Genomic DNA, 21,141 nt, shown 5'->3' with positions numbered 1-21,141 from the left:
TACATATTAATGTATACATCGTTGCTTTCTTTGGCCCCCAAAATAGAAGGGGGCAGGGGTGGCAACTCCACCCCTCAGAGGAGTGGGAGGCACCCCGAAATCAGAGAGTGAGTGCAGGGGGGCTTGTGCTGGATTACAAATAGCCTCCCCCTGCCTCTCAGAGTTGAATTAATGTGTTGCTATTTTTAGCGCTCCAGTGTTTCCAGGGGAAACCTAATGACGCAATGACGTCAATGCAGGTCAATAGCAGACTGGAGGAATTGAGCGTTCCCATTAGGTCCTGCATTTATTTTCGGACGGGAGAAGGGGTAGTGGGTGTATTTTTATCGCAGTGCTCACTGAACCGGACGACGGGTGCACCCCTGGAAACGGAGGGATCAGGGGGTGGGTGTTTTTTGTTTGTGCTTGTTCTAATTATAGCCTCTGTGGGTCTCCAGGAGGGGGCAGGGCTGCCAGAGTCCGGTGGAGGTTCCCCCCTGTCTCCCGCAGGAGCCCTGGGTGGCGCTGGGGGCAAGGTGTGAGGGTTGGAGATGGAGAAGCGCCTTCTTGCTGCAGAATGTGTTATTTGGAGAATACTGGAGCACGGGAGGAAGCCGCTCGCGGGAGCCCACAGCAGAAGGTGAGGTATGGACCATGGTGCATGGCTTCTCCCGGCCCTTTCATTCCCCTCCGCCCCCCCCCACGCTTATCTATCTGTTAAACCATGAAGGGTCCGCCTGTCATCCGTCAGCGTGTATTGCTCTGAAACGTATGTCTGCACTGCGCGCGTTAAGTCGCGCAGGAGCCATGGGATTGCGCGCTTTATTTTTCACCGCGAAGGCGTTATTTCTTTTGCGCTGTGATAGGATACGGTGAGCAGACAGGCGTGTTACTTTGCGAGCATGAAGTGCCGTGGCTTGTTGTTCCCTCCCAATCTTCTTCGCTGTGCACACCAGTGGGGAATGAGCTCCATGTCCTGTAGATTTTCCCTGTAAAATAGTTATTTTTACAGTTAAAAAAAAAAATCGAGAAAGTATAGGGGCAAAAGATTCATAAAACATGTTTTACAAAAAAAAATACAATAAAGCGGGTTTTCAGAACACTTACTTGGTTTATATACCTGTGTGTGTGTGTGTGTGTGTGTGTGTGTGTGTGTGTATATATATACATATATATATATATATATATATATATATATATATATATATATATATATATATATATAGTATTCCTTGAGTCAACATCGTGTACATCTTTGTGGGCAGCTGTGCGTTCTTCTGTACATTTCAGTGACATTCTGAACACGCTTGTATCTGATATGATGTATTTCTGAGTTTGATTCTGAGACTTTTGTATTTCTAGACTTCTGGGTGTGTGATTTCTTGGGTGTATGTGATTCTGCGCGTGTATATAACCTAAAATGGAGTATGTCAGTGTGGAGTGTTAGACTGTAGATGTTTAAGGTGTGTGAGATTCTGAACAGGCGTGTGTGTGTGTATGAGTGTGTGTAGAGTTGCACAGCCGTGTGTAGCTTGTCTATCTAATCACCTGGTTCTGATTATGTGCATGTGTAATATTGTGCATGTTATTACTCCCCTTGAAAGCGTGAATGTAAGTGTGTGAGTGAGAGACGGATTCGTTGTGTGCGATTTACAGAAAGAAAGATGGGGCGCTGGGAAGACATGGGTATTGCATTTTCTGGGTGCATATTGTGTTGGTGAATCCATGCATACGTACTTTACGACAATTATCCAGTGTGAAAGAAATGTAGGGGGATTTCGAGAGCGTGATTGGTGGGTTTGCTTTTGCATATGTCTGTGAGAGCCATGTGTGAATTCTATCTGTGTTCGGGGCGGACTGTAAAGGTCACAATGCTCAATGGCAAACACACCCGGACGCAGCATGTGGCATTGTGAACAAGCCACATCTGCCACTGTGTGCAGTGACTCCCAGTTTTGAACAGAATTTCAGATCTCATCAGACGAAAAAGCAAGAGTAATCTCCTATGTGAAGATGGATGGACGGACGGACGGATGGATGGATGGATGTGGGTGGATGGATGCTAGATGGGATGGATGGATGTGGGTGGGTGATGGATGCCAGATTCGATGGATGGATGTGGGTGGGTGGATGGATGGATGCTAGCGTCGATGGATGGATGGATGTGGGTGGATGGATGCTAGATAGGATGTCTGGATGATGTGGGTGGATGGATAAATGGATGGATGGATGCTAGATGGGATGGAGGAATGGATGGATGTAGGTGGATGGATGGGGGTTAGTATGATGGATGTGGATGGTGGATGGATGGATGCTAGATAGGATGGGTGAAGATGGATTTAAGGATGGTGGATACTAGATGGGATGGATGGATGGATGTGGGTGGATGGATGGATGCTAGATATGATGTATGGATGGATGTAGGTGGATGGGTGGATGGGTGGATGATGGATGCTAGATGGGATGGAGGGATGGATTGATGTAGGTGGATGGATGGGTTAGTATGATGGATGGATGTGGATGGTGGATGGATGCTAGATAAGATAGATGGAAGGATGGCTGGATACTAGATGGGATGGAGTTATGGATGTGGGTGGGTGGATGGATGGATGCTAGATATCATGGATGGATGTGGGTGGGTGGATGGATGCCAGATATGATGGGTGGATGGATGAATGGATGCTAGATAGGATGGATGTGGGCGAGTGGATGGATGGATGGATTGATGGATGTGTGTGGGTGGATTGGTGGGTGGGTATGGGTGGCTGTGTATGTGTGGGTGGATTTATGGATGGGTGGGTTGGTATGGGTGGGTGAATTGATGGGTGGGTGGATGGATGGATTGTTTGGTGGGTTTTGGAGGGTTTGAATCTGTCAGGCACGCAATTGCAAACATGTGATGCTGTACTGATCTCCACTAGGACATTGTAAAGAACCTGCCGTGAACTGTCTGGTGCACACGACCAAGAGCAGCTCCACCATTTCCCATTACACCATGCATCAAAATTGCACGGTTATATGTGATCTTACCGATGTCCCGAGTGGTACATGGTACATTTCATCACTACCAAAATACCGAAAAATAACACATTTCTTTTTATTTAGGTGGATACCCCAAAACCCCTGATTTTTTATCCTTATAAGGCTTCCCTAACACCATCCGACCCATTATAACCCATTACCCCACTTCCATATATATATTTATTTATTTATTTTGGTATTTTTCGGTATTATGGTTTTCGGTGAAATTTACCACTCTGAATTATTTTCGGTAAATTGACTGGGTTTCAATTGCACCAACAGCAGTTTCTCGGTTTGCAACCAGCCCGCGAAGAGATTGTCATATCCACTCAGCGTCAGAGGTCTATTTTAAGTGCATTTTAGGGATTCCTACTTTTTAAAATAAAAAAAAGAAAAGAGAAGGTGGGCACGTTGGGAAAGTACTGTGACCACCCCTGCACAGGGGCTGCACTGGGGTCGGATGCCATGTTCTGTGAACGTGCCGGGTCTGCGTGTGGCGAAGATTTACTTAGCCTGGCCTTGTGTTTGGGACATCTCCATGTTTGTCAAGCACAAGATCCACTCACGCTGGTAAAATGACGCAGCATTTTTTGACTGCAGTAGACTGCTGGGGTGCAAGACGCAGCGCAGTAGGAGCCCCTTGGCACTCTTTGGGAGTTGACGGAGACCCCAGTGCCCAGCTGTTTGGTACCCCGGTACTTGTTCGGTGGTCTTACCCCTGTGTGTGGGGTTCTCAGTTCCACGTGCAACCCGCACACCTCATAGGAAGACTTTTTGACATCAATTCGGTGAGTAAGAGAAGACACATTGTTGGAGGGAAAGCCCTGTTGCTATCAACTAGCGCCATTTGACCCCAGCATCAAATAAATCTGCTTCCCGCTGACCCAAACTGGATTGCCCAAATCCATACGCTGCCCGCCCAACACTAAAGGGTCGCAAGTGTTTCTCACATGATTTGGTGGGTCAGATCCGTGATGCCCTGTTAGATCTGCCCGGTCTCCCCTACTCCTGCCCCACGCCACCCCACACCGCCTTCAACTCAGACATTGTGGATGTGGATACAGGTGGTAGCGGGGACATGCCACGACCCAGCATCTGTGGTATGTGCGTTCGAAGAAGGGACAGTATGCCAGGCCCCAGGTCTTGGCAGTGTGCATCTTCAGGCGAGGAAGCACGTCTAGCCCCAGACTCTGTGCTCTGTGCATCTGAAGAAGGGACAGTATGCCAGGCCCCAGGTCTTGGCAGTATGCATCTTCAGGCGAGGAAGCACGTCTAGCCCCAGCATCTGTGGTGTGTGCGTTCGAAGAAGGGACAGTATGCCAGGCCCCAGGTCTTGGCAGTATGCATCTTCAGGCGAGGAAGCACGTCTAGCCCCAGCATCTGTGGTGTGTGCGTTCGAAGAAGGGACAGTATGCCAGGCCCTAGGTCTTGGCAGTGTGCATCTTCAGGCGAGGAAGCACGTCTAGCCCCAGACTCTGTGCTCTGTGCATCTGAAGAAGGGACAGTATGCCAGGCCCCAGGTCTTGGCAGTATGCATCTTCAGGCGAGGAAGCACGTCTAGCCCCAGCATCTGTGGTGTGTGCGTTCGAAGAAGGGACAGTATGCCAGGCCCCAGGTCTTGGCAGTGTGCATCTTCAGGCGAGGAAGCACGTCTAGCCCCAGACTCTGTGCTCTGTGCATCTGAAGAAGGGACAGTATGCCAGGCCCCAGGTCTTGGCAGTGTGCATCTTCAGGCGAGGAAGCACGTCTAGCCCCAGCATCTGTGGTGTGTGCGTTCGAAGAAGGGACAGTATGCCAGGCCCCAGGTCTTGGCAGTATGCATCTTCAGGCGAGGAAGCACGTCTAGCCCCAGACTCTGCTCTGTGCATCTGAAGAAGGGACAGTATGCCAGGCCCCAGGTCTTGGCAGTGTGCATCTTCAGGCGAGGAAGCACGTCTAGCCCCAGCATCTGTGGTGTGTGCGTTCGAAGAAGGGACAGTATGCCAGGCCCCAGGTCTTGGCAGTATGCATCTTCAGGCGAGGAAGCACGTCTAGCCCCAGCATCTGTGGTGTGTGCGTTCGAAGAAGGGACAGTATGCCAGGCCCCAGGTCTTGGCAGTATGCATCTTCAGGCGAGGAAGCACGTCTAGTCCCAGCATCTGTGGTGTGTGCGTTCGAAGAAGGGACAGTATGCCAGGCCCCAGGACTTGGCAGTATGCATCTTCAGGCGAGGAAGCACGTCTAGCCCCAGCATCTGTGGTGTGTGCGTTCGAAGAAGGGACAGTATGCCAGGCCCCAGGTCTTGGCAGTATGCATCTTCAGGCGAGGAAGCACGTCTAGCCCCAGCATCTGTGGTGTGTGCGTTCGAAGAAGGGACAGTATGCCAGGCCCCAGGTCTTGGCAGTATGCATCTTCAGGCGAGGAAGCACGTCTAGCCCCAGCATCTGTGGTGTGTGCGTTCGAAGAAGGGACAGTATTCCAGGCCCCAGGTCTTGGCAGTATGCATCTTCAGGCGAGGAAGCACGTCTAGCCCCAGACTCTGTGCTCTGTGCATCTGAAGAAGAACCCACATGCCAGGCCCAAGGTGTCTGCTGGGTGGCCCAGGAGGAGTGGCAACATGCCAATACCTAGTGTCTTTGTCGTGTCCATCTGAATGAGTGACAACATTACCGTTTCTGTGCTGTGTGCATGTGAATGAGTGGCAGCAGGCCAGCCTCCAGGGCCTTTTGTGGCAGCATCTGGAGGAGTGGCAGCATGCCAGACTCTAAAATCTGTGCCGTGTTTATTTTCTGGAGGGGAATCTGTGCTGTGTACATCTGCAGAAGGGGCAGCACGCCAGGTCTCATTTCTGGGTTGGGTACATACGGAGGAATGGCAGCATGCCAGGCCCCAGAATCTGTGCAGTGTCATCTTCAGGCGGGGAAGCACAGAGAGCCCCAGAATCTGTCCTGTGTGCAGCTGAAGAAGGGGCAGCATGCCAGGCCCCGGAGCCTGTGCTGTGTTTTTCCCAAGGCCCCAGAATCTGGGCAGTGTGCATCTTAAGGCGGTGAGGTAGGCCAGGCTCAAGTGACTGTGCTGTGGACACCCGCCGGAGGGAAGCAGATGCTTGATACTGTCCCCTGTGCAGCAGACCCTAGTCAATGTGCTGCGTGCAGTTTCAGGACTGATTACATGCCCTTCATCATGTGTGCAAATATAATAATACAGGTCCAAAGGGCTCGGCCGCAGAACCTGTGTGCGTCAGCGGCAGGAGGTCGGCAGGTCCTGGAGGAAGTGCGTTGTGCACCTAAAGGAGAAAGGAGTTGTATTTTGTGCAGATGCCGTAAGGACTATACATTGTGGAGTCGGTTTAATGTGCAGCTGCAGGAGCCGTGTGCAGGTGCAGTGACGGCATCAAGTTGCAGTGTTTTAATATCGTGCAGCAATTACCAGAGGCTTTGTGGTGTGCGTCTGCATGAAGGTCGGTGTGTGCATGTGCAGTGGGGGCCGCAAGTACCAAAGGCTGTGTAGTGCACAGGTGCAGGAGACACAACAGGCGCCAAGAGCTCTGTGCAAATACAGCGAGGACAGCAAATACCAGAGGCTTTGTAATGTGCGTCTGCCGAGGGTCAGCAGGCTCCAGCGGGTGTGTGACGCAAATACCAAAGGCTGTGTAGTGCGCAGCTGCAGGAGACACAACAGGATCCATGGGCTCTGGGCAAATACAGCGAGGACAGCAAATACCAGAGGCTTTGTAATGTGCATCTGCCGAGGGTCACAGCAGGCTCCAGCGGGTTTGTGCAGGTGCAGTGGGGGCCGAAAATACCAAAGGCTGTGTAGTGCACAGGTGCAGGAGACACAACAGGCGCCAAGAGCTCTGTGCAAATACAGCGAGGACAGCAAATACCAGAGGCTTTGTAATGTGCGTCTGCCGAGGGTCAGCAGGCTCCAGCGGGTGTGTGACGCAAATACCAAAGGCTGTGTAGTGCGCAGCTGCAGGAGACACAACAGGCGCCCAGAGCTCTGTGCAAATACAGTGAGGACAGCAAATACCAGAGGCTTTGTAATGTGCATCTGCCGAGGGTCAGCAGGCTCCAGAAGGTGTGTGTAGATGCAGTGAAGGCCTCAAGTTCCAGTGGCGGTGTATTGTACAGCCACATGAGATGCAGCAGGGTCCAGGTGCTGTGTCCAGATGCACTGAGGCCGTGCGCTTACGCGGTGAGGGCAGCAAGCTCCAGAAGATCTGGTGTCTGCAGCTGCAGGAGGTGGAGTGGGCTGTGTGCAGTTTGAGTGAAGGCAGCACGTTTCAGGGCTGTACAGTGTGCAGCTGCCGGAGACACAGGAGGCACCACGGGTTATGTGCAGATGTGGAGATTGAGCAGATTCAATGAGGGCAGCCAGCTCCAGAGGTTGCATAGTGGGCAATTGCAAAACTTGCATCAGGCGCCGGAGACTGTGTTCAAATGCAGTGAAGACGTCAAGCTCCAGAGTCTGTGTAGTGTGCAGCTTCACGAGGGAAAGCAGAATCCGGAAGGGACTGCAGGCGTCGGGGCGAGCTCCACTTTCAGCACCAGCTGCAGCGGACAGCGCCCGCCATTCCTCCTGTCCCGATCGGTAAGCTTGGTTTCTGGGGCTTTGCCCAGCGGGGTATTTCCTCTTAGTAACGAGAGCCGTTCCGAATTTTCACAGCTGCGCCCCGTACTATCCGACCTTTAAAATAATTGTGCAAAATGACACCATACTAATTCTCCATGAAGGAAAACGTTGGCTGCGTGGCTTGATGTGTATGCGGTCTTGGATAGCGTGCGTAGATGTAAGGGCTAGGATTCGGCTTATCTGCCCCCACGCCCCATGCCACGTATTTACCAGCTGCATGTTGCTGTCTAATGAGTCGAGCGGTCTAGGGTAGCGGCTGCGTGCCATTTGGTTCTGTTCTCTTTGAGGCATGGCACGAAGGTGCAACACAGGTTGCAAGTGGACCTACACATTCTAGGGTGAGCACACAAGGGCGAGCAGACCCTACCGTGGCAGAAGAATGGGTCCGTTCTTCTGCATTGGCTCCAAAATGGCCTGTTGATTCCGGTCCCGCAGCTTTCACGTTGATTGTCCTGTGACCGTTACGTCCTGCATTGATTGCAGGAGGACCCGTAGTTTCCAGGGTGGTTCAAGCGGGAAATGACACCGTTTTTCGAGACGGACACCAACGGGGCCAACAGGTACCAGGCTGCTTGCAGGGCGGCCTGTAGACTCCAGCTGCAAGATAGGGTGGATGGGGGGATAAAGAGAGAAAGAGAGAGAGAGAGAGAGAGAGGGAGGGAGGGAGAAAACCATGTAGGTTTGATAGCTAGACATAATTATTGCTTTATAGATAGAAGATATGTGGTTAGGTATGTAGATCATAGATACATAGGTCATATACACTTAGAAGCAGACAGAGGGACATGCAGGCAGACAGACAGACAAACAGATAGATAGATAGATAGATAGATAGATAGATAGATAGATAGATAGATAGATAGATAGATAGATAGATAGATAGATCACATAGGGGGTCATTCCGAGTTTGGAGGCAGCCGTGGTGCCATTAGCACCACGGCTGCCTCCAAACCCGGGTCCGGTCTGGCTGAATGGGGACTTACCGGGTCATTCCGACCTTGGAGGACCCGGTAAGTCCCCATTAAGTAAACCATTCACCATTCCCATTTGAGTCCCCATAGGGCTCAATAGGAATGGGGAAGGCGTTCTTAGCGCCCTGGTCCCTTAGCGGGACCCGCAAAGGACGTGTGGTCAGACCACACGTCCTTTGCGGGTCCCGCTAAGGGAACTCGGAATAGGGCGGTAAGGGTTTACCGGCACCGGCATCCTTACCGGTGCCGGTAAACCCTTACCGCCCAACTCGGAATGAGGCCCATAGGCTTGCCATATAGACATACATATTGCTTGATAGACAGCAGATAGATCATATAGATCAGACAGATAAACATAAAAAAAAGGCCGGATCGATAGATGTGACGGTAGATAGACAAACAGACAGACAGACAGACAGAAAGATAGATAGATAGATAGATAGATTATTATTAGTTAATGTATATGAAGGTTTTAATATTTGAAAATATTGTATTTCTCATGTGATGATTTTAATGTTCATGTATTTATATCCGTGTCTTGTACTTTTATGGAATTTGTTTTTTTTCCTACGAAATAAAGATTAAAAAAGTAAAGAGAGATAGATGATGGCAAGATGGATAGAAAGACAGAAAAATCATAGAGGATTGATAGATACATACACATTGCTTGGTGGATAGACACTAGATAGGTGCGTAGATGATAGGCAGATATATAGGTCAAACAGACCAGCTTTATAGAGAAACAGACACAAGGGCAGATAGATAGATAGATAGATAGATAGATAGATAGATAGATAGATAGATAGATAGACAGATCACATAGGCTTGCCAGAGAGATCGCACATATTGATTGATAGACAGTAAATATATATAATTCATATAGATCAGACAGAGAAACAGAAAAAAGACAGATGGGGTGACAAATCAACTTCTGGGGAACCAGTGATCCAGGGATGAATATCGATTTCTAAACCATCAATCAGCCCCACACCTCTAGCACACCAGAAAGGATCTGAACAGATTGGAAACAAAAGCAAATTATTAACCTCCTTGTCTCATTCTGCCCTTGGAGGTCCCGGTAAGTCCCCATTAAGTAAACCATTCCCCATTCCCATTTGAGTCCCCATAGGGCTCAATGGGAATGGGGAAGGCGCTAATTACGGGCCCGCAAATAGCACGCCCATTATTAGCACCCTGGTCCCTTAGCAGGACCCGCAAAGGAGGTATGGTCAGACCACACGTCCTTTGCGGGTCCCGCTAAGGGACCTCGGAATAGGGCGGTAAGGGTTTACCGGCACCGGCATCCTTACCGGTGCCGGTAAACCCTTACCGCCCAACTCGGAATGAGGCCCATAGGCTTGCCAGATAGGCATACATATTGCTTGATAGACAGTAGATAGATCATAGATAGATAGTAGATAGATGTGATGGTAGATAGACAGACAGACAGATAGGTAGATTTATAGATAGATAGATAGATAGATAGATAGATAGATAGATAGATAGATAGATAGATAGATAGATTATTATTAGTTAATGTATATGAAGGTTTCAATATTTGAAAATATTGTATTTCTCATGTGATGATTTTAATGTTCATGTATTTATATCTGTGTCTTGTACTTTTATGAAATTTGTTTTTTTTCCTATGAAATAAAGATTAAAAAAGTAAAGAGAGATAGATGATGGCGAGATGGATAGAAAGTCAGAAAAATCATGGAGGATTGATAGATACATACACATTGCTTGGTGGGTAGAAGCTAGATAGGTGCGTAGATGATAGGCAGATATATAGGTCAAACAGAACAGACTTTATAGAGAAACAGACACAAGGGGAGACAGATAGATAGATAGATCACATAGGCTTGCCAGAGAGATCACACATATTGATTGATAGACAGTAAATATATATAATTCATATAGATCAGACAGAGAAACAGAAAAAAGGCAGATGGGGTGACAAATCAACTTCTGGGGAACCAGTGATCCAGGGATGAATATTGATTTCTAAACCATCAATCAGCCCCACACCTCTAGTACACCAGAAAGGATCTGAACAGATTGGAAACAAAAGCAAATTATTAACCTCCTTGTCTCATTTTGGTAATGTGGACGGAACAGCAGGCTTATCTCTTGAAGGTCGTGGATCGTTGGTTAGTTGCAACACAGCAAAAATTCAATTATTACCCAATGATAAAAGGGACTGTCCAGTCAAGATTGTATTCAAATATCTACTTTATTATTATCAAAACAGACAGTTCTAGCACACTATAAAATACAACCCAATCTGTAAAGGAATGCAGAGGACACACAGTTTCAAGAAGGAAAAGGAAAGCATTCTGGAAACTGACAGGAGGGTAGTCAGTAAAGTAATTAATAGCAAGAGTTCAAGGATACTTGGTTTCAGCACAAAGGGAGCAATGGGTCATACAATGTCACTAGGGGCCTTTGGGGAAGGACCAGAGGGACAGAACCACAATGTACCTTGTAATTGTAGAAGTTCTTGGTGCTTGGCAGGGTCAAGTCGGTTTCAGAGCATTTTGCAGCTTCTGCAACAGAGTTCAAGATGGGAGACAGCTGCGGGTAAGAGGCGGCAAGCTGTTCGGCGAGCAAGACAGAACGGACAGCTGCAGGCTGGCCTACCCGGTGGCTCGGGGTCAGAAATCATTGTCTCGGTGCTGGTTGACCGGTCTGAAGCACTTGTCCAGATGTGTCAGGTGACGTTAGCGACTGCAGCGTGACAACAGTCAGTGGTGCAGACGGTTGCAGCTCGCGGGGCTCGACTGGCTCAAGAATGTCCTTTAAGGTGAACGCTGGTTGATGCTTCTCAGTGCACTCCTCCTAGCTTCTTCACTGGGCTTGTGTTGTCCTTTAAGGCAGACGGCCCAAAGCAAACGAGAGTGTTGCAGGCACCAGCCTTGTCCTTGGTTTGGTTCATAGACTCTCTGGCACTTCCCACCTAAGAAGTTCCCTTGCAGAGCCTAGCAAGGCATGCTGTGTGCTGGCTGGGTACCGGTTCTGACGCTGCTGGAAGGGTCCTCTGTGTTCAGTATCTCCCTCTGTTCCCTGGGAGATGTCTAGGGGAGAAATCTTGATTTCCTCTTTGAAAACTCTGGTCTTCCTTTACTGGCGTAATCTTTTGAGGCAGACTACCTTCAGCCAGGGTCCAAATGAGTTCTTCTTGTTACTCCTTACAAAGTCTTCAGATGATCTGCCAACAGAAGGGCTCGACCCCTTTTTAAAGCCAAATGGGCCCCAGTGATTGGTGTAGGCTAAGCCTACCTTAATGAATCAATCATGGGTCCCCACCAACAATCTCCTGTATGCATGAGGTCATAACCAGAGTGCTTTGTAACAGAAAAGGTAAACGGGTGAAGACATGTAATACTAAATCCCACCCATCTTCTTGTCTGTTGGGGATCAAAGGGTCTCTGGTTAATTGAGCTCCCTGTGGTTCCTGAATGATGTGGCAGGTCCCCCTTGAATTTGTGGCGAGAACAGACTTTCTGTATCCATCAAATCACATACTCTTTCCCTCTGAATGGGTTCCCCCTGCGGGAGTTGCCTACTCTAAACACATGTACCTGACATTACATTTCACTGCCCTTGATACTAAGAGGGGGGAGCTGGCTTCAGGTTGACATAGATGCATATCAAAGATGTTGGGTTTTTTCCTGTCTTTTGTTAGCCCTGCGACCAGGCCTCTTGTGGGGTTGCTTAAATTAACTCTCATCAGTATGCGTAGCTGCCACAAGCAGGGCCAACAAAGGATAGGGTAGACCCATGGAGCCTTTGTTATTTAACTAGGCTGGCCATGGCAGGAAGAAGGTTTTGCCCTCCACTTTTGAGATGCCTTTATGTACTCGTGGGTGTCACATCTCAACTACATGTGACAGGGAGTACTGCTCCTGTAGGATGTGTCCACCCAGAGTACACAGGTCTCTATGTATGTTGTGCAGTGAGCATAGGAAAATGTGTGCAGATTAACCCCACAGATATATTCCAGAGGTTGATCTACCATCATTCAATTTCATATAAACTTTCAAAAAAGCCCAGGTGAGCGCACATCTAACATGCGGATTGTCGAATTCCTCAGAGATAGATAGATGGAAAGATAAATAGATAGATAGATTGCAGGTAGACATGCAGCAAGCTCTAATAGCTTTGATAGCTTGATGTACGAATTGTTTGATAGATAATAGACAGGCAGTTAGGTAGCTAGATGAGAGGCAGATGGATCATATAGATCAGCAAGAAAAACAGACAGAAGGATAGATGATAGATAGATAGACAGACATACAATTATGGATATTAGCAACTGCCTAGCTAGATATATACATCTTCACCGGTAGATCGAAGGCTGGATGGGAACGCAAATAATAGATTGATTGAATAACTAACTAATGAATATATAGAAATATGTAGATAGAGAATATACAGATATGTAGATCATATAGACCAGACAAACCAAATAGATAATTAGGTTTATGTAGTGATAGTAGAGAGAGGGCCTGAAAGATAGCTTCTGCATTCTCAGCATCTCCCCTGCCATTCTTAATCCTCTGTGCCTCACTGGCCTCTGTAAAGACTGGAGGGGGTATATGTACTCCTACCCTCTATATGGCAGAGAAGAAGCACACAGCACCCCAGCCAAGGTTCTCTAGAGGGAAGCTATGGACGAGCAACCAAGGCTTAAGCTCTCAGGAGGTGATGCGGCTGGTTCTTAAGTACAGTGTAGTCCCCAAGCCCCCCACAAAGGAATGTCCACACACTATGTTATGTGCTAACATAGTTCTTTATATAAAAATAAGATTAAAAATATATACATCTATTAATAACACACTTTGTACTCTGGCAATTCTAATATGGCAAATATACATAATGGCCCTCATTACAAGTCAGGCGTTAAGGGTTTAACGGCGCCGTCGGCGCCGTTAACCCTTAACGCCTTATTCACACTTTAACGCCTGCTTTTTGCAGGCGTTAAAGTCGAAGGCGCTAAGCGACCTTGGTGCTAATTACGGCACCATAATTTAAGGTGCCGTAATTAGTGCCTTCCCCATCCCCATTATGTCCTATGGGGCAAAAATGGGAATAGGGAAGGGCAAATGGTGAATGGGGAATTACCGCCCCACTCACCTTGGAATGGGGCGGTAATTCCGCCATCCACCATGGCGGAATCCGGCATGGACCATGATGCTAATAGCACCATGGTCCACTGCCTGACTTGTAATGAGGGTCAATGTCTACGTGGTCCCATACTTTTTAAAATGCACCAACTGCTGACTGTTCTAATGGCAAGCAAATCATATAACAATGTGTATCAGCATAGATCATAGGAAGGAAGACAAGGAGGGTTAAACAATGGCAGAATGTTTTGAGTGAGGACCCCCCCGCCGGCAACCTGTAATAAAGAGTATTGACAAGCCCAGTCCATATTTGTTTAAATAGTCTTCTTTCCTGGTCAAAAATGTTCAACTATCCCAATGTACCTGAGTTAGAAGAGCTTCTTCGACGGTTCATCGACGGATCCCTCATGAGTGGAATCCCTTTAAAGCAGGAGCCACGGGGCGCCGAGTTTCCTTTGAAAGAAATGTGAACACTGTTGTTGAGAGAGCAGCTTCGACTTTGTGGTGCTCGTTGACAATCGATCGAGAACATCCTGCGAAGATGAGGCAGGCATGCGGTGCACCTCGATGTAAGTGCCGCAGAGACGACTCAGTAAAGAACGTCGGCCCAGCAGCTGGCGTCGGGTGTCGGCATCAGCATCGACGATCGGGAAATGACCATGGCTGGATTTCGGATCTTCACTCATCAGCGTCTTTGTGGACTTCAGGTGGAAGGAAACCCATCGCAGACTTTCTCGGTCCTTGACTTTCTCCGGAGGGACAAAGCGGTCGACGGTGATGGCAAGGAAACCCTTTGTTTAATGTTCTTAGGCAAGGTGGAGCAGTGCAGCTCCTTTCATCGAGCAGCACGGCATCAAGCTGTCCCTGCTTCTGGGCAACATGACTCGATGGGCTTCCATCGGTTATGGAAATTCTCTGAACCCTGGTCAACCGTCATGAACTTCAATGGCCTTGATGTCCTGGTGCTTTGCTTCAAGATTTCTCGGAGGACCCCTTCTCCGATCGACAGCTTTTTGGGGCTTTTCGGAACTGGCATTCAGGGTGCCTCGATGAAGATCAGCTTCTGCACAATGTTCCCTCGTAGCCTGCAGTGAGGTCTCCTAGACAGGTCCTCTCTTGGATCAGTCCTCAACAGACTCGACAGCTTTCAGATTTCATTGACGGTAAGCAGCAGCATAACTTCTTCTTTCCAGCTGGGTTTCATGGAGAAGCAGCTTCAAGTTTCAACTTCAGCTTTTGAACAAAATTGGGAAGTGAGAGGTCCCCAGATATACACATCTGTTCCTCATTCACACTGCTGAGCCAAGCTCAGTCAGCAAATCAGACAGAAGGATATTCATGCAGGCAGGCAGCCAATCATGCTCACAGCGCATTCAGGCGATTCACTTCCAACCAGACACCTACTACAAGGAATGTGGATTGGAGCAAGCACCCAGCCTTTTGGCACACCACACTGCATTCATATCAGTTTCAGGCAGGGCTGGCTCATTCTTTGTGTCACACACACAGATACCCGACACCCATACCATGGAATGCATATTGCTCACACACTCTATTCACATAGGACTCACCCCATGGGTGTGCCCACCACATACAGTCACTGGGAAGGCTCCAGCCAGTCTGGCTTGGACTTCCCCTCAATACCATATATGGTTCTTCCTACCAACAGCCAGTCAGGGGGAAGGGACAGAGTCAGGGCTTCCCATGTCGTTGGGAAAATAAGGTAACAAGTAATGTAAACCAAGAAGCCACAGGGGCCATCTTTCATTCTATCTGGAATCCACTGAATCCTTTGGCAGGGCCTGGGTATCCCAAAATGGAGGCTACTCAGAGCATCTGTCAAATTCAGCATGTAGTTGCCACCAGTCCATACCCTGCTCTGTGGGCCACACACAAGTGCCCAAAAACATACAATAGTAGTACAGGATTGTACCCCCACCCACGGGTGTCATAAGGGTATCCCAAGGGTCTCTGTTCAACACAACCAAATAGAGGAAGAGCTGCACTGGAATGAGTCCCAACTGGACTCCTGTGCAGGAAACAACACAGAACACACATGATAAGGAAGTACAGCACAAGGACATGGAGGTCCTGTCCCTCCAATGCATTTCCAGCATCACAGTCACCCCCACCAGACTGAGGTTATGGTGGTTTAATCTCCCACGAGATTGACGCCCTCATCCAGATGGTCACCTGGTCTATGCTCAATAGTGAAGTCTAGCCCTTGCAGGCTAATGGACCACCTGAGCAGTTTAGGGTTTTCACCGGGTTTATGGACGGTTTGGACCTTGAAGGTAGACCCCATAAGGAAGGGCCTAAAATACATAAGGCTCCAAACTATACTCAAACATTCCTTTTCAACAGTAGCCCAGCTAATTTATCTAACTTTGAGTTGCCTACTAATGTATATGATAGGGTGGTCCCTCCCTTTGTCATCTAACTGGGACAAGACTGCTCCAATTCTGGGGTCACAGGCGTCAGTTTGAACAATAAAGGGGTTGCTGTAATCAGGCGCACACAGCACAGGTGCCCTACACAGACTGTCCTTCAAGCCAACAAAGGCCCTCTGACAGTCTTCCGTCCAATTAAGCTTCCTCAGTTATTTGGGCGAAGTCAGAACTGTCAGAGAGGCAGCTATGGTTCCATAACCTACCATGAAGTTCCGGTAATACCCAGTGAGGCCCAAAAAGTTCTCACCTGGGTTTGAGTAGTGAGAGTCTCCCAGGCATGTACATCCTGGACCTTACTAGGGAGCGGTTGGGTTCAACCCCCTCCTACCTCATGACCAAGGTAAGTGACGTCCCCTGAGCTATCTGGCACTTGGGTGCCTTGATAGTGAGGTTAGCACTTTTCAAGACCTTCAACATCTTATCCAAATGAGTCAAATGCTCATCCCAGGTGGAACTGTAGACAGCAATGTCATCTAGGTAGGCCACACAAAAGGACTCCAGCCCACTGAGCGCATGGTTGACTAATCTTTGGAAGGTAGCAGGTTCATTATTCAACCCAAAAGGCATGACTCTAAACTGGTAGATCCCCTCAGGTGTTGAGAACACCGTTTTTTCCTTGGCCTGGTCCGTCAGAGCTATTTGCCAATAGCTAGAGGTAAGGTCATAGGTGCTTACCAATTTGACAGCACCTAAGGTGTCCACAAGCTCATCAGTCCTGGGCAATGTGTGCGCGTCAGTTTTGGTGATGGCATTGACTCCTCTTAGTCCACACAGGACCGCCAATCCTTGGTACCTGCCTGGGAACTTGCCTTGGGAACAAGGACCACAGGACTGGACCAGGTACTGGTTGAGGGTTCATTTACACCCAGATCCAACATCTTGGTGACCTCAGCCTGGATGTGGTTCTTTACGGTATCTGACATCCGATAGCATATGCTTTTGTCAGGTTCACTGTCACCAGTGTCAATTTTGTGCCTGCCCCACAGGATGAGGCCTGTTATCAGTGAGAACAGAGGGACATACTGCCGGAGCAACGACCTGAAGGCCCTCTGCTGCTCTGGTGTCAGATTTGGAGAACGATGTACTCCCTCCACTGACCCATCCTGAGGTGTGCTATGCTGTAATCAGGAAGGGGCTCATTCTCATCTTCCTCTTGCTCTGAAGCTATCTGAAGACATGATACATCCTCTCACCTGTGGAAAGACTTGAGCCTGTTAACGTGAAATACCTGAGGGGCTACCCCAGGGACTCCCATGTCAACCAGATAGTTGATTCGCCCATCTTGGAGATTATCCTGAAGGGCCCAGTCCACTTATCAGCCAAAGCTCAAGGCTTGGTAGGTTCCATCACAAGGATCGCCTGTCCTAGAGCTCAATCCACTTGTGAGGCCTTAAGGTCATGCCAGTACTTGTTCAATTCTTAGCTTGACCTAAGATTCGCTGATGCCTGGCCCATCATCTGTGCCATCTTCCATCTGGGGCCTAACACAGGCTTCCAAACATTCTCTTACTAAGGCACGGGTCCCCCTCACGGGATGTCCAAAGAAAAGCTCAAAGGCCTGAAACCAACACCCTCTTATTGCACTTCCCTAAAGGCAAACAGCAACCATTTCCATGTCATTGAGAGCCTTATTAAACCTCTCAACCAGACCATTTGTCTAGAGATGGTAGGAGGTGGAGAACGCATATGTTACTCCACATTCCTTCCACATCGCTTACATGTAACTAGACATGGGGACTCATTACGAGGTTGGTGCTAGTCATGGCGCCATTAGCGCCATGACTAGCACCAATAACGGGACCGTGTCCGCCCTCATTCAATGGACACTTACCGGTCCAGTCCGACCTTGGCAGCACCGATAAGTCCCCATTGTGAAAGCCATTCCCCATTCCCATTTGAGCCCCCATTGGGCTCAATGGGAAGGGGAAGGCGTCAATAACGGTACCACAAATTGTGGTACCGTTATTGACCCCGGTATCCCTTAACGGGTGCCGTCCATAATGCCTGGTAAAACCAGGCGTTAAGGAAGGGACCCGCTAAGGGACCTCGGAATAGGGCGCAAAGGGATTACCGGCACCAGTGTCATTACCGGTGCCCGGTATCCCTTTGCGCCCACCTCAGAATGAGGCCCATGAATTTGAATCCTGTGTCAGAGACCGCCTCTTTAGGGAATCCAACTCGGGTATATATGCCCAGGAGAGCCCTGGCAACCACCTTGGGAGCAATGGTCTGAAGGGGTATAGCTTCATGGTACCTGATGGCTTGATCAACCAAGATGAACTGGTGTCCACCTGATGTGGGAGGGTTTTAGGGACCAACAATATCGATGCCAACCCTCTCAAATGGTGTGACAACCACTGGCAAAAAACAAGGGGTGTCCTGTGAGTCCCTCTGCCGGACATTAGTCCAGGTTACGAGAGAGTTACCCAGAGTCTTTAGCTCACTATCTTTCACAGAGGAGAAATATTTAAAACAAATCAGTCTTTGTCCTACCCTAGGGCAGTCCAGCACCGCAATGCTAAGCAATTCTCCTCTGAACAAGAGTACCAACAGCAACCCCAGAGACGTGTTCACCCTGGTTGGACCTCATCTGTAGGGTGGAGCTGAGCCTCTCTAAGAATAGTGAGCAAGAGGTCCACGTCTGGATTCCCCTAGTAACTTAGGGTGAGGTCCAAAGTTACTTAAAAATGCAAAAAACAAGGGGGTCCTGGGAGTCCCTCTGCCGGACACTAGTCCCAGTTATGAGAGAGTCTTTAGCTCACTATCTTTCACAGAGGAGAAATATCTAAAACGGTGTGCAGTCAAAATATCGAGAAAAAAAATGTCGAAAAACAAAAAAATCAAAAAAATAATGCCAAAAAAAAGCATTTTTTATTTTTGTATTTATATTTATTTTTTGGCTCGCGCGTGTAAAAAAAAAGGTAATAAAAAGTTTAAAAAAAATCAAAAAAGTGGGTTTGGGGGCACCCCCCCATTTCGAAATAAAAAACGTAATAAAAAAGAAATTCGACTTTTTTTTCTCAACATTTTGTTTCTCGATATTTTGACTTTCGACTATTTTGTTTTCGATATTTTGACTATAAACCATCTAAAACATATCAGTCTTTGTCCTGCCCTAGGCAGTCCAGCACCGAAATGCTAATCAATTCTCCTCTGAACAAGAGTACCAACAGCAACCCCAGACACGTGATACGGATTGGTTGGACCTCATCAGTAGGGTGGAGCTGTGCCTCTCTCAGAATAGTGAGCAAGGGGTACACATCTGGATTCCAATAGTAACTTAGGGTGAGACCCAAAGTTCCTTAAATATGCAAAAAACAATACCACAGGAGGGTATTCTTGCTCTTCTCCATCAGGGGTTGAGCCTTGGGTTTCCACTAGACCCAGCCCATCCAGAGACAGAATCCTAGTGGGTGCTGCTGAAACAGAGTGAAGAGAAGGAGCCCCCTTCGCAGAGGTGGCCTTCTTGCTCTTCCGTCTTGCCTTGGGTTTCCCTCTTGGCTTGGGTAGCTGACTACCAGTCAGACCCGGTGTGACCTAAGATCCAGTGACTGCAGCAGCAGTCATGGGTAGTCCATCAGAGATCAACCCCAACTAAATCATTACCCAACAAAATGTGGGCCGGCACATTGTCCTGAACCAGGACAGGAAGCTTTGCTGTCTTGTCTACAATTATGATGGTGACAAGGGCTACAGGGGGTAATTTGGGAGGCCCACTGGCTAACCTGGTAGTTCTCAGAGGAGCACCTACATAGTCCTCTGGCATGAGCAGGGTCCTGTCCACCACTTTCACACTTGCCCCAGTGTCTCTCAAAGCAGTAGAAGGCTGGCATTTCAGGAGGATACTTCTAAATAAACTGCAGGTGTTTTGAGGGATAGTAGCCAGTACTTCTGTGTACTGGTCCCAGGCCCCCAAGGGACACTAGTGAAATCTCTGCAGCAGCACCAAATGTGATTCCTGTAGAGGAGGGGAGGACAGTGGCCTCCACCTCAGACATGAAGCAAGGATAGGTCAGGCTGATAGCCTGGACCCCAAGTGCCTTACCTTTACACTTGGGGTCATCCTTCTTGCGGTCCAGAGCCTCACAGTCCCAACAAGTGCCAGGAATGTGAGGTATGGTACTGGATCCACTGGAGTCTGCTTTGCAGCAGGAGAGTCGCTACTCTTACTAACATCCCAAAAGACTTATCCCCACTAGATTTTTGGTTCTTAGGAGAGCAAACTTTAGGTTTACTCGACTGTGGATGCTTTTGGGACTCCTCAGACCTCTGAGAGGTCCCCTTCTCTTTGTCCTTGTCCTTCCTACTGGGTTACCTAGGGGACACCCAATGGGAGACCCACTTGTCAGCAAGCCTGGCCAGCTTAAAGGGATCCAAAATGTTCTGGTCAACAACATACTGGCGCAGCTCTGGTGAACAGGCTTCAGAAAAATGTTCAAAAAACAAAATGTGGGCCAATTCAACAAAAGGTTTTTCACCTTGTATCCGTCAATCCACCCATCATGTTCATATGTGCTACACACACCCAGTCAACCCAAGACACATTGGGCCTCATTACACGGTAGGCAGTAAGGGATTACCGGCACCGGTAAGGGCACTGGTGCCGGTAATCCCTTACGGCCCTACTACGAGGTCCCTTAGCGGGTCCCATCCCTAACGGCTGGTTTTACCAGGCGTTATGGAAGGGACCCGTTGAGGGACTTCAGAGCTAAGAACGGGCCCGTTGATAGCCTACCGTGTAATGAGGCCCATTCTCTCTTTTTATGTTCCCTGAACCTTTGAAGGCAAGTCCCTTTTTACGCACACTCCATAATAAAGACAACCCGCTAGGGAAATAGGCCAGGAGATAGCGTTGCAAGGATAACAATGTTTATTTGTACAGAATACAAATATCAGCAAAGGACTCTGGAGCTCCAGAGCACTTCCACCAGTTCTGATGCAGACAAGAGCTTTAAAAGCCAATTAGCATAATCACAT

At 48.5% G+C, this 21,141-nt stretch overlaps 1 long non-coding RNA gene across 1 annotated transcript in view; it reads left to right on the top strand.

Annotated features, from left to right (window-relative positions):
- Window positions 1–245: 245 nt before the first annotated feature.
- The window catches only part of LOC138514217 (uncharacterized), a 349,307-nt gene continuing 328,411 nt past the window's right edge, over window positions 246–21,141 (top strand). The window contains exon 1 of the long non-coding RNA XR_011281896.1: window positions 246–619. This is a non-coding gene — a long non-coding RNA (uncharacterized lncRNA). The remainder of the gene's footprint in view (window positions 620–21,141) is intronic.

This window comes from Ambystoma mexicanum, chromosome 12 (assembly GCF_040938575.1).
Source record: "Ambystoma mexicanum isolate Mex_15411 chromosome 12, UKY_AmexF1_1, whole genome shotgun sequence".
Classification (NCBI taxonomy): Eukaryota; Metazoa; Chordata; class Amphibia; order Caudata; family Ambystomatidae; genus Ambystoma; species Ambystoma mexicanum.
The sequence above is the reverse complement of the archived record's forward strand: the minus strand, read 5'-3'. Positions and strand labels throughout refer to the sequence as shown.